Source organism: Poecile atricapillus, chromosome W, assembly GCF_030490865.1.
Source record: "Poecile atricapillus isolate bPoeAtr1 chromosome W, bPoeAtr1.hap1, whole genome shotgun sequence".
Lineage (NCBI taxonomy): Eukaryota > Metazoa > Chordata > Aves > Passeriformes > Paridae > Poecile > Poecile atricapillus.
In genome coordinates, this window is record NC_081288.1 from 2692924 (window position 1) to 2705583 (window position 12660).

Sequence of the window (12660 nt, forward strand, 5' to 3'; positions counted from 1 at the left end):
TCCCATTCTTTACAGGGTATTATTTTATAGGATGTTAATTTCAAATAATTACTGCTGTCATCATTTCCTGGCTCCCAGGTTGGTTGTAACCTCCAGCCTGAATACATTTTCCTCCTTTACCCCTCTGCCTTCTTCCTGAGCTTATATATCGGTGATTAATTCAGATTTTTTTTTGTTAGTTGGTTGTGAAAATTATTAACAAGATGCATATTCATTGAAGCAGCTTAGCAGGCCAGAAGAAAACCCCTTTTTTTTCTGGATTAGGAAGAAGAACATGTTGCATGAATTATCAGTGTGTATAATTGGTGTTAATGAATATTTTAAATCCAGGGTACATCCGATACCATCTCGGTGTTTTGTCCTCCCTTTTTGAAGATGACATTAATGAAATCCCATGCTCTTGGCAGTGAAAAGGAGTTTGAAAGGATGAGGGAAAATCAGTTTAATGATTTTAAATTGGTGCATTATTTAAACAGCTAAAAATTAAGATCCTTCACCAAATAACTCCACAGACCACTTTCCTTTTTCTCCAGTGGCTGCCTTGGTGTTGGAGGGAAAAGCTTCAGTGGGATTTTATCCAGACTGGATTTTCTGGGGTGGTTGTAGCTGTGTGGAATAATTCATGGCAAAGGATGTCTGATAAACCATGGATATTGGACAGCTTTTTCTTTCCCCCTTTTTTACCTTTTACATCTTTTTAGATGTTTTTCCTGGTCACATATTTTCCTTTCTCACATTCATGTGGGTCACTGGTACGGTGGCTTCACTTTCTCCTGTTAGTGAAGACTCCAATGTGTGTAAATACATTTTTGTGCTGTGTGAGGGAGATAATGAACTTTAAATAACTTTATTTGAGTTCTGCTGGAGTGCCACCCCCAGGGGATGTGAAATAGGAAATTCTGCCACCTCTTGGTTTCTCTGCCTGGCTTGGAAATCCCCAGAATTGCAGCAAGTAGAGATTTCCTCGTTTTTTACCATGGGTGATGTTTGCTCTGTGTTCAGAGTTTTTGTGGTACCAAGCCTTGTCTTTTCATTCTGACTCCTTATTTGTCAGGTAAAATCCTCTGCTTTTCCAAGTTGTCATCCAGTTTGTCATCAAGGTAGATTTTCATCTCTCTCCTACACAAAAAAAGTGCTGTTCCAGCTCTGAGAGGAGCGAGCTCTGTGTTCCAAATCTGACTTGGAATTTCTTCAGAGGGGTGGAGACTGCAGAGTGAAAACCTGGAAAAGCAGAGGGGTCAGAGCTCCTGCAATCCCACCTTCCCCAAGGCTGGGCCCTGCAGCCCTCACTGGGCTCACCTCTGAGCCACTTCTGTGCTGGGAAATTTGAAAATTGGGATGGAAATAGAGCCAAAAAAAAAAAGAAAAAGGAAAGTCTGGAAATGACAGAGCATGAAAAGAGGCTGGTTTGTTGTTCCTGAACTTGTCCTGCTTTCAGTGGAAGGTGCACAGAGACAGAGCAAGGGCTGCTCAGCAGAGGGAATTTCGGAACAGGAGGTGGGGTGGGAGCAAGCAGAGCTCGGAGAATTAATGTCAGGGTGCAGAAATGTTCAATCCGAGTCTGTCACCTGTGACAAAGAATGCTAATTACAATCTCAGATCATTCCCACATCAAATAAGCACACTTTAAAAACACTTCAGTTATGCCTATGTGGTATTTCTGGCTGTTGCATCATGAAGTGTCAGAGCTCATCTCGATGATTAATTGGCTTTTTGATTACTTAGCCTTTTCAATTAGAAGCTTCGTATTTGTGTTCTTCAGTGCTGCTGAAAAAACAATGCAGACGTTGATAATAAAGGGAGATGACAACAGGACAGATTAGTGTCAGCACAGCATGCTCCTTATGGAGAAAATTATCCATATTCAGTGCCAGATGAAGCCTGTCAATTATAAAATATTTCAGTGACTGAGGGAAGATGCTCAACCTTTACTGGGTATTAATACAGGACAAAATAACTGCACAAGTGACAGCTGCGATAGTAAAACATCAACAGTTCTATTCTCCAGGGGAATAACCGTTCATAAATTTGGTTTATGTGCTAAAAACCTTTTGATACTTCCCCAAAACCCAGCAATTCCCCTAACAGCTGCCAGTGTTTCTAGGTCAAAGATAGCACATAAGCTATTAGTTATTACATGCTCCACAGCAGCAGAGCAATAGCAGAGAGTTTAACAAAGCAGTTCAAGAACAACCTTGCCCTGCTCTGCATCTGACTGGGATGTGCAGCTGTGGTTTAGGTGTTCTCACGTGAAGCTTGGAGGGGAATTTGTCGCTGTTTTTCGTCGTCCACCTACGGGATGAAAGTGGTTCTTGACTACAGCAAAACCCAGAGGTGAAACAGTGCTGAAGTCACTGAGTTTTGTGTTAATTATTTACTTAAAAGTGCAAGGTCCTGCACAAGGTTCAGGGCAATCCAAGCACAAATCCAGGCTGAGGGGAGAAGAGGGTGAAGAGCAGCTCTGGTGGAAGGATTTGGGGATTTGGGGAATGAGGAGCTGGACATGCCCTGGCCATGGGCATTGGGACCCAGCACCCACCATGGGCAGCACAGGATGGGGGGGATTCTGTTCCTCAGCCTCCCTCCGGTGAGACCCCACCTGCAGAGCTGCCCCAGCCCTGGGGACAACAGCAGCAGGACCTGGAGCTGCTGGAGCAAATCCAGAGGAATCCATGGAGCTGCTCCAGGGCTGGAGCCCCTCTGCTCTGGAGCCAGGCTGGGAGAGCTGGGAATGTTCACCCTGGAGAGGAGAAGGCTCCAGGGAGAGCTTCCAGCACATTCCAGGGCCCAAAGGGGCTCCAGGAGAGCTGGAGAGGGACTGGGGACAAGGCCTGGAGGGACAGGACCCAGGGAATGGCTTCCACTGCCAGAGGGCAGGGATGGATGGGATCTGGGGAAGGAATTCCTGGCTGGGCTGGAATTGCCAGAGCAGCTGTGGCTGCCCCTGGATCCCTGGAATGTCCAAGGCCAGGCTGGACAGGGCTGGGAGCAGCCTGGGACAGTGGGAATTGTCCCTGCCCATGGATGGGGTGGAACTGGATCATCCTGAAAGTCTTTTCTAACCCAAACCGTTCTGTGACTCTCTAAGGAGACAATAAATCTGTTTTAGAGGAAAGAGCCCCAGTGTGAAATCAGAGCCCTTTTTCAAGGAATGCCATTCCTACCCTGTGCCACATGCTCAGGATCTCTCTCTGTCCTCACTCAATGCACTTCCCTGCATTTCTGGTGTTTCTAGGAACAACTTGCTATCTTCTCTGTCTAGTCCCTCAAATTCCAGTGGAGAGGTGCAGATTTCTGCCTGGTTTCAGTGCCAGTCCCCAGCCCAGTGTCTGTAAACTTTATTTATAACCAGCTCTGTATCTCCAGTGTCCCTGTGCTGTGCAGCTTCCAGTCCCCATCAACACTGGCACAGGATTTTCATGCAGAGCAGCTTGACATCCCAGTTTTCCTGACATCCCAGTTTTCCTGACATCCCATTTTTCCTGACATCCCAGTTTTCCTGACATCCCAGTCTTCCTGACATCCCAGTTTTCCTTCACCCCGTTGCTTTTGCTTTACAACATTTTTTATGAAGGACACATGACCCTCTGCTGTTTCTCGCTGTAGTTTTGGCATCACACAGACACTCAGTGAGCTGTGTCTGCTCCTGCTCTGTCTCTGAGACTGATGGGACTCCCCAGTTCCAATTTCCTCCAGCAAACCCAGCTATTTTCATGTTGCACTGCTTCCTAATGCTAATATGCATCATTAGGAGAATCCTGCCCCAAGTCATGGGAGCAGAAGGGAATTAATTTTAATACCCTGCTGTATGACACAACTACTTAGTTTATCAGTGTGAATGAGCAAGATATGGATCCTCACATTAATCATAATATTTTCCATTGGAGCCAAGTTTCTGTGCTCCTGAGTTTCTTAGAAATATTTTTAAATGTTGAGCAGTTTGGATGTGAGTGCTGTGGGGTGAGGTGATAGGATTATTCTGGAGCAGGAATCTGGGGGGTGGCTCAGGGAGCTGGGAAGGGGCTCAGCCTGGAGAAAAGGGGGATCAGGGGGAATTTCTGGCTCTGCACAACTCCCTGCCAGGAGGGGACAGCCAAGGGGGATTTGGGATCTTGTCCCAGGGAACAGGGACAGGAGGAGAGGCAACGGCCTCAGGCTGGGCCAGGGGAGGTTTGGAAATTGGGAAAATTCCTTCATGGAAAGGGCTGCCCACCCTGGCAGAGATGGAGTTCCCATCCCTGGAGGGATTTAAACAACTTGAAGATGTGGCACTTGGGGACATGGCTCACTTGATGATCTCAGGGGGCTTTTCCAGCCTAAACAATTCCACAGTTCTGCCATTCTGTAGGAGTTTGGAGGTTTCAGTGTTCCCATGGATTCAGAACACATTTAACAGCCTAGGAGTCACTGCTCTGCCAGCTCTTGGCCCATTCCACAATCCCCACACAGCCTCGTGGTGGGGCTGTGGTGGCCTTTGGGGACATTCCTGCCCCACAGAGGGCTCAGTGCCAGATCCCAGTTTGGGAATGCAGACATTCAGTTCAGGAAATGTTGATCCACTTCTCTGCATCCCTTTCTCTCCTGATTTAAACATCGAGGAAGGATTTGCAAATCCCAAGCTCGGCACTTAATTTGGGGATTCTGCTTTCCATGAAGGCTGTCAAGGAGCATTAACCTTAAGGTAAGATGAGCACATGGAGCACAAAGCTCTGAGCTGATGGCACATTCTATCCCAGGTGTTAAATGGTATTATCCATCCTGCTTGCTACAGTAAATAGGATTTTGCTATTATGATGTGTCAGGATTTTCAGAGAAATCAAATTTACTAGACACTAAACTGCCATCCTCACTGCTGAGCAGCTTTATTCTGGGATCTTGTATTCATCCTAATCCTGTTGGTAGGAAATACTTATACCAATTGTGTGGGGAAATTATAACTTAATGATCTCTTCCTTTTTCTATTCAAGGCTTAGGATGGCCTAACATGCTCTGCAGTGATAGCCCCAGTGCTGAGCTGAGGAGCTGATCTGCAGCTTCCCAGCCAGGAATTGGCTTTTGTGGGGGTTTCTCATCGGCAGAAGTGCTCAGGTGCCAACAATGCCAGCCCCACATTTGTTCAGATGCTTCAGAGCCTTGTTTACCTTTTCAGATCTCAACAACTCAATAATCAGAAGCTGTTTGATGGGCTCTTTGTAAAGTGGAGTTTGCAAGATGTAGGTAACAGAGGGGGCACTGGAACAAAGCAGGATAATAACCACAAACATTTTCATTCCCTACAAGGTAATTTAGCAATATAAAGGGTTTATTTTTGTTTCTATTTGTGCTCAGTTATCAGTCTGTTTACTCTTTCTGATCTCAGGTGGCTGTAGCAGTGAGAATTCCAGGAGCAGAGGATGATTCTGCTCTCATCTCTCCTGTTCAGAAATCTGTATTTGCCAGAGTAAACGTGTTTACTCTCCCCACATTTGTGTGCATTCCTTCACACCTTCCACAGCCAACTAGCAGCGATGTAGGTGCATGTTTGGAGACTTGAGGCTGGATCCAGCCAAGTAGGAAATTATTTTGGCTGATGAGCACTTAGGGAAGAGGCAGGGACAGCTCAACAAACCTGATGTTCTTTTTCCCGTGAAGGCATGGAATTACTCCAATATTCCCTAAAGATCCGTGGTTTGAAAGAAAATAGTTCTATCATTCCCACTCTGCTCCTATTTTTGAGATACTCTGGGTGTTTGTGTCCTGTTTCTATTTGCCTGGCTCTATTTCTGTATCAAATAAATAAATGTATATATGCACACTCACACACAGAGTCAATACTTTAACTCTATTTCCAAGCACTTTTCCAATAGAAGCAATAAAATACATTACAGCTTCCATGTGATGAATTCCACTGACTGCCATATCATCTCATTGTTAATGAATTGTGTTATTTCTGTGAAGTTAGTGGGGCCTTTTCCTTTTTAAATGGATATTCAGCTGCCACAGCGACTTCTTGCAGCTCTCCCAAACCGCTGCAGTGGGAGACCTGAGGAGAAAATCAAGATATATTAATTTCTCATTTTGTACTTGGGCCAAGAGACTTTTCTATGTCTCAGCTCATGTGCTGCATGAGGGAGATAAAAGTAGGAGTTCATCAGACTTTCCCAGTGCTTTGTATTTCCACACTGCTCCTGAAAAACCCTCCTTTTTAGCAGTGACCACAGCACAATGTTTTTGTCAGTTTAGCATAATAAAGCTGTCAACCCACCCCATGATCTTGCCAATATTAGAAAATTCCTCTTTTCAGATTTCATTCTGTTTGGGGGACAGAGCTTTTGTTGAATTGCTTCTTGCCTGGCAGGTTGAGATTAGGAAACTTGTTACCAATTACAATATCTGAAACCTGCACCTGATTGACAGCCCGGGCTGGAGTGTTGTATTTAACGCTCTGCCTCCGTATCTTGCCCAGCCACAATCATTATTCTGAACAATTCAGTCTCAGCCTTGATTTCATTTTTTTCCTCCTCATAATCTTTTATTTACCATTTCTGAGTAAGTAGCTAAGATGTTTATTATTAAACACACACCTCAGCCGTGTGTTTTTCCCCCAGGTGCACCAAAAATGCAGAGTTTCACGTTTGCCATGAAAAATACCTGGTTCAGTCTCATCTTTCACTATCACATATCCAATCAATAGCAAGGCTGAAATGCTGCTTAATAACAAAATGAGGAGTTGTTCCACGCTGAATAGCAGCTATTGATGTTTCTCTAAATGTTTGTTTATAGATTGTTTTTCCATTATGTATGTGTGTCTTTATAGAGAACAAAAAAAAACCCTGTGATAACAATATTCCAGGATTTTTCCTACTGTGCACTAAGGTTCCTGATAACTTTCAATGTGCAGCCACAGTTTCATACAGGTTGTTGCAGTTTTCTCCAGCATGTGCAAAGAAAAGAAAAAAAAAAAGATGTTTAGAAAGATTTCTGATTATTTTGTAGTTTTAGTTTGGGGAAAAAGATGACAATTCCATGTTTTTATTTTGGAAGAATTAGCACAAGTCTGAGGGCTGATGGTACCTGGATGAGAACTCATAATTCAGAGCCCTGGAGCTGGGATGTGTTTATAGAATCACAGAATGATTTGGGTTGGAAGGGACATAAAAGCTCATGGGCAGGGGCACCCTCCAGTACCTGAGGTTGCTCCAAACCATCTGGGAATGCCCAGCCTGGAGAGGAGAAGGATCCAGGGAGAGATTCCAGCACATTCCAGGGCCTGGAGGGGCTCCAGGAGAGCTGGAGAGGGACTGGGGACAAGGCCTGGAGGGACAGGACACAGGGAATGGCTTCCACTGGCAGAGGGCAGGGATGGATGGGATCTGGGGAAGGAATTCCTGGCTGGGCTGGAATTCCCAGAGCAGCCCCTGGATCCCTGGAATGTCCAAGGCCAGGCTGGACAGGGCTTGGAGCAGCCTGGGATGGTGGAATCCCAGTGAGGCCAAGTTTATCCAGCACCAGTCACTTTTTGAGTCAAAATTCCAGCATTGCCTCAGCCCCCCCTTGGTGACCGTGGGGTTTTTGGAGTGTAGCTTCATCTGCTCTTTCCCCCTTCTCCTTCTTAGGGAGCAAAAAAAAAGCTGTCACGAGAGGGAAATGTTTTAAATAAGCAAAATGGAACAAACTGATGGAATCTTTTGAATGTTAAAAGCTGTGTTTATCACTTTGTATAGGATATGGCAAAATGTTTTAACATATGGGGAGTTAATGAATAAGCAGCTTTCGCTTCACCCAGGTCTGTTCCTTCCTCCCACCATCTTCCCATCACAAGCTGAAGTTTGAGAACAAATACTGTGCTAAGTTAACACTGGATTAAAGCAACCCTCTGGGAGGTGCTCTGCAGGATTTCTTAGTTGAGATAACATTATTAGAGATTATTACAACTCTGAATTGAAGGGACCATTCCCCTGGCCCTGCTGAAGGAGCTCAGATCCTGGGGCAGCTCTGGGCCCGTCAGGATGAGGAAGACCTGGAGGGGCTGGAGGGTGTCCAGGGAAGGGAACAGAGGTGGGGAAGGGTCTGGAGGTGCTGAGGGAGCTGGGAAGGGGCTCAGCCTGGAGAAAAGGGGGATCAGGGGGAATTTCTGGCTCTGCACAACTCCCTGCCAGGAGGGGACAGCCAGGGGGGTCGGGCTCTGCTCCCAGGAACAGGGACAGGAGGAGAGGGAACGGCCTCAGGCTGGGCCAGGGGAGCCTCAGGGTGGAGATTGGGAAAATTCCTTCATGGAAAGGGCTTGTCCAGCCAGGCAGAGATGGAATTCCCATCCCTGGAGGGATTTCAAAGCCCTGTGGAGGTGGCACTTGGGGACGTGGGTCAGCGATGGCCTTGGCAGTGCTGGGAATGCTTGGACTGGATGAGCTCAGAGGGCTCTTCCAACCTTAATTATTTTATGATTAGAGGAAAACAATCCCTTTTTACCTAATCATTAGTAATTATTCTCATTAGACTGCACTAATGTTTATGAGAAATTACCCCTTTGTTTTTTTATTGTTAATAATCCTGCAAACCCGATGGCTGAAATCATGGATTCATAGGAATACTCTTCCTTTAATACAGGAAGACTCGCTGCCTTCATTTTCACTGCTGTCACTCTGAGTGATACTTTAATTTTTCCTGCCCCTAAAAATAGTGCAGTCCCATAACTGATGGATAAATTAGAGAATCCCCAGGAAATGCTGCTGAACATTTCTGTTTGCCAGCACAATAAATGCAGAAGGCAATAAATGTCCTCTTACATCAAGAGGAGGCGGGTAATGAGTAAATGATGGGAAAAGGGATTTTGAAAATAAATGATCAATCCAATCTAAGTTGAAAAACAATTTATTAATAATTTGGCCTTCAGTGGGAGAGAAGGATCTATGCAGCCAGAGGAGCTGGAGATGGACCACTGACATCTGGCAGCGATGGATTTTTGGGAAGTTGATTTAGGTTTATGAACAATTAAGGTGGGATTTAGAGCCAGCTTTTTCCATCTGAGTTTTGGGGGTTCACCATTGTGTTACAGGAAAAAAAAAAAGATTTAATTTTTATTTCTGTAATGTAAGAGGATGCTGAGTTTGGGGGAAGTTTTGTGTGAAGGATGCAGCTCTTACAATGCCTGAGGAGATCTGGGCTCTGCACCAGGTCCTGCTCTGGGATTATCATTTTCTCACTTTATTTTCTTGTGCTTTCCATGTGCAGGAGGTGAAGCCCTGCCCAGGAGTGGTTGTGTCCAGTGGCAACATCTTTAAAATCAGGGAGAGTCTGAAAGCTGAGCCAAAATCCTGGGATGTGCACCCAGTTCAGAGAGAAGAGAGCTGCACCAGCTCTTTCTAACATTATTTGTGGCACAAATCCCAGCTTTGGCCAGGCTTGGCCACAGGAGTGTGAATTTAATTAATTAATTCATTCATTTAATTAATGAATTAATCAAAGTTAAAGTAAAAAAACATTTCACAGGAATGAAAGTTTAAGTAAAGGTTTTTCTTCTGCTTTTAGAATTCACTACAGAGAGACAAAATTTTGTATTTTTCTATGTTCTGTGAAACTCCCTCAAAAATAAAACAATAAATTTAAAACTGAGAGAAGGAACTGTCATTAAAGATGATCAAAGGGAGTTTTAGGAAGAAAATGGGAGAAAATAGGAGAGTAGAGAGAAAATCAGAGTAAAGGGCTTGGTGACAAGCCTTGTGACAACTTCTTTGCAGCCAAATTTTTGCTTTAAAGGGCAAAACCAGTTGGTCTTGGGCACTGCAAATTTCCTTTAAAATCTCTGACCCCCCATTCCTCCAGGAGAGTTTAGATGGCATCAAATTTCCATATTTGTGAGGTACTGCTGGAAAAATAATGTGTCATTTTTACACTAATCCTTGCATGGTGGAAGTTTCTTCTCATTTTTTTTTATTCTGATTTAACTTTTTCCACCCTCTTTGTGGCTTCTGTGTCTGACACCAGCTAGGTATGAAATATGAGATGCTCTCCTGCCACTTTAGAAATCTTTATTTCCCCCCACCCCATGTCAGAGTTTAACCCTTTGCAGGCCATAATCACTCAGGAAATTTATGCACAGGGAAACAGCAAAGCAGAGCTGTGGTAATTAGGAAGCAAATCCAAATGAACCATAGCAGAGGAGTTCAAACATTTGTCTTCTTCTCAGAAGAGAATTATGATGGTTTTAAATGTCTTACCTTAATAGGGTAAGATTGTTTTTCATATCTTGGAACCACTTTAATCCAGTTCAGAGATTTTTTTTCCTGCAACAAAAATTGTCTATATATTTATCAACTTAAAGCCCAAAGAAGATATTCCCTGTTTCTCAGACTGAGACAATAATGCAGAATATTTTCTGCTGCTTGATACCAAACGTGTTTTTAAAAGCACTGTAGATAATTTTTGTTCCATGCCAGCTCTGATGTCTGTTCATGCCAAGCTTCCTGTGGATTTCAGGAGTTCAGGGAATCATGGAATCAGAAAGGTTTGGGTTGGAAAAGACCTTAAAGCCCATCCAGTTCCAACCCCAGGGACACTTTCCACTATCCCAGGCTGCTCCAAGCCCCATCCAGCCTGGCCTTGGGCATTTCCAGGGATCCAGGGGCATCCAAAACTGCTGGGAAGTCTCTGCCAGTGCCTCACTGGAGCTGCTTCTGTTTCATCCCTTGGGAAATTCACCTTTTTTTTTTGCTGCCTCACTTTGAGCAGGCAAGAGAAGAGCAGTGGAATCATCCAGATATTGAGTGAATTCTCTGATAAATTCTGTACAAGCAGGCAGCACACAATTCATTATCCAGAGACATGAGTTAAAATGTGCAATCTTTTCCTGTCACCATTTTACTCAGCAACTTGTGAGGGTGTGATTTTGAATGACTATTTACTCATTTCTGGCACTCCTTGTCTGACATGTGCACATCCTCCTTCCCTTTTTGGATCAGATTCCAGCTTTTAAGATGGGGAATTGTTGTTTTTCATACTGGGCAGCTCCTGTTTCACATGGATTTGCTGTGCAGTGCAGTGAAAACAGCAAAAAATACCCACAACTGAACATTAGGGACTGTTCTGGGTTATGCTGAAATGCCTCATGCATCAGTTTGCAGCAAACCCTACTTTGTGATGTTTGCAGCAGTGTTAGGGGCTGGATGTGTGTGTGGCTTTTTGGGATTACAGCAATAATATGAAGATTTTCCCTGTTTCTCTCGTTTCCTTCTCCTGCTGGTTTTTGGTTTTGAGAGCTTTGCATTCAGCAGGTTAAGCTGGAAGAGGGGACACAACACACCAAAAAAATACTTTTCTGGAAGCTCAGGATTGCTTTGGAAAGAGGAAGAGGGGAGGGGATTCTGTCCCTCTGCCCCACTCAGGTGAGACCCCACCTGCAGAGCTGCCCCAGCCCTGGGGACAACAGCAGCAGGAGCTGGAGCTGCTGGAGCAAATCCAGAGGAATCCACGGAGCTGCTCCAGGGCTGGAGCCCCTCTGCTCTGGAGCCAGGCTGGGAGAGCTGGGAATGTTCTCCTGGAGAAGGGAAGGATCCAGGGAGAGCTTCCAGCACATTCCAGGGCCTGGAGGGGCTCCAGGAGAGCTGGAGAGGGACTGGGGACAAGGCCTGGAGGGACAGGACACAGGGAATGGCTTCCACTGCCAGAGGGCAGGGATGGATGGGATCTGGGGAAGGAATTCCTGGCTGGGCTGGAATTCCCAGAGCAGCCCCTGGATCCCTGGAATGTCCAAGGCCAGGTTGGACAGGGCTGGGAGCAGCCTGGGACTGTGGGAGGTGTCCCTGCCATGGATGGGGTGGAATGGGATGAGCTTTAAGGTCCCTTCCAACCCAACCCATCCTGTGATTCTTTAAGAAGAAAATCAGAGTTGTTTTGGAATAGAAGAAGAGCCCCAGTGTGAAACCAGAGCTTTTTTTCAGGGAATGCCATTCCCTGTGTGCCAGAGCTCGGGAGCTCAGTCTGTCCTTACTCAGTGCAGCTCCCTGCAGCTGAAGCTGTGTTTAAATTTCAATTTCAATATCAATTGAAATTTCAGTTGGCTGTGTTTAAATGAAAAACTGTTGATATCTTTTCTCCCATGTCCCTCTAATTCCACTGGATACCTGCAATATTTTCTGACTTTACACTTCCACATAGTTCCTCACCAGCTGAATACACCCAGTGAAACAAATCCAGCCCAGACTGTATTCACTGCACGTCTCACACAGCTTTCATGAGCCTCCTTCCTTCTGAAGAGTTTCTGCTGCTCCTGTCACTGAATTTTTTGGAAACTTTCTTTAATTATATGTTTAAAATAATGTGCAGAACGCTGATGATTTGAGCATCTCTTGTGGCTGAGCAGGCAGGAGTTTTTCAGTGGGATCTCAACTGAGCAAAACAAAATAATGTTGTGTATAGGTGAGATGAGTTATTGGATAATGGTAGAGGCTGGGCTTCCTTTTGTTGGAAAATGTGCAGAAATTGGGTTTTTTTAAAGGCTTTTTAAAAAGCAGTAAATGACCCTTTTAAATTCAGAAAACATCAATGAATTTTTTTCTTTGTATTGTTGCCATGAACTGACAAGAGATTATTTCAGGTACTTGTAAAATTGAAAGAACTTCATGAAAAACTGAAAAATCCTTACAAGACCCGTGCTTTTATATTGGAAAATCAGTGTAAAGTGCT

General features: G+C 44.7%; 1 protein-coding gene across 3 annotated transcripts in view; it reads left to right on the forward strand.

Annotated features, from left to right (window-relative positions):
* Positions 1-12660, forward strand: part of LOC131591482 (MICOS complex subunit MIC19-like) — a 124221-nt gene that overhangs the window by 77115 nt on the left and 34446 nt on the right. The window lies entirely within an intron of this gene.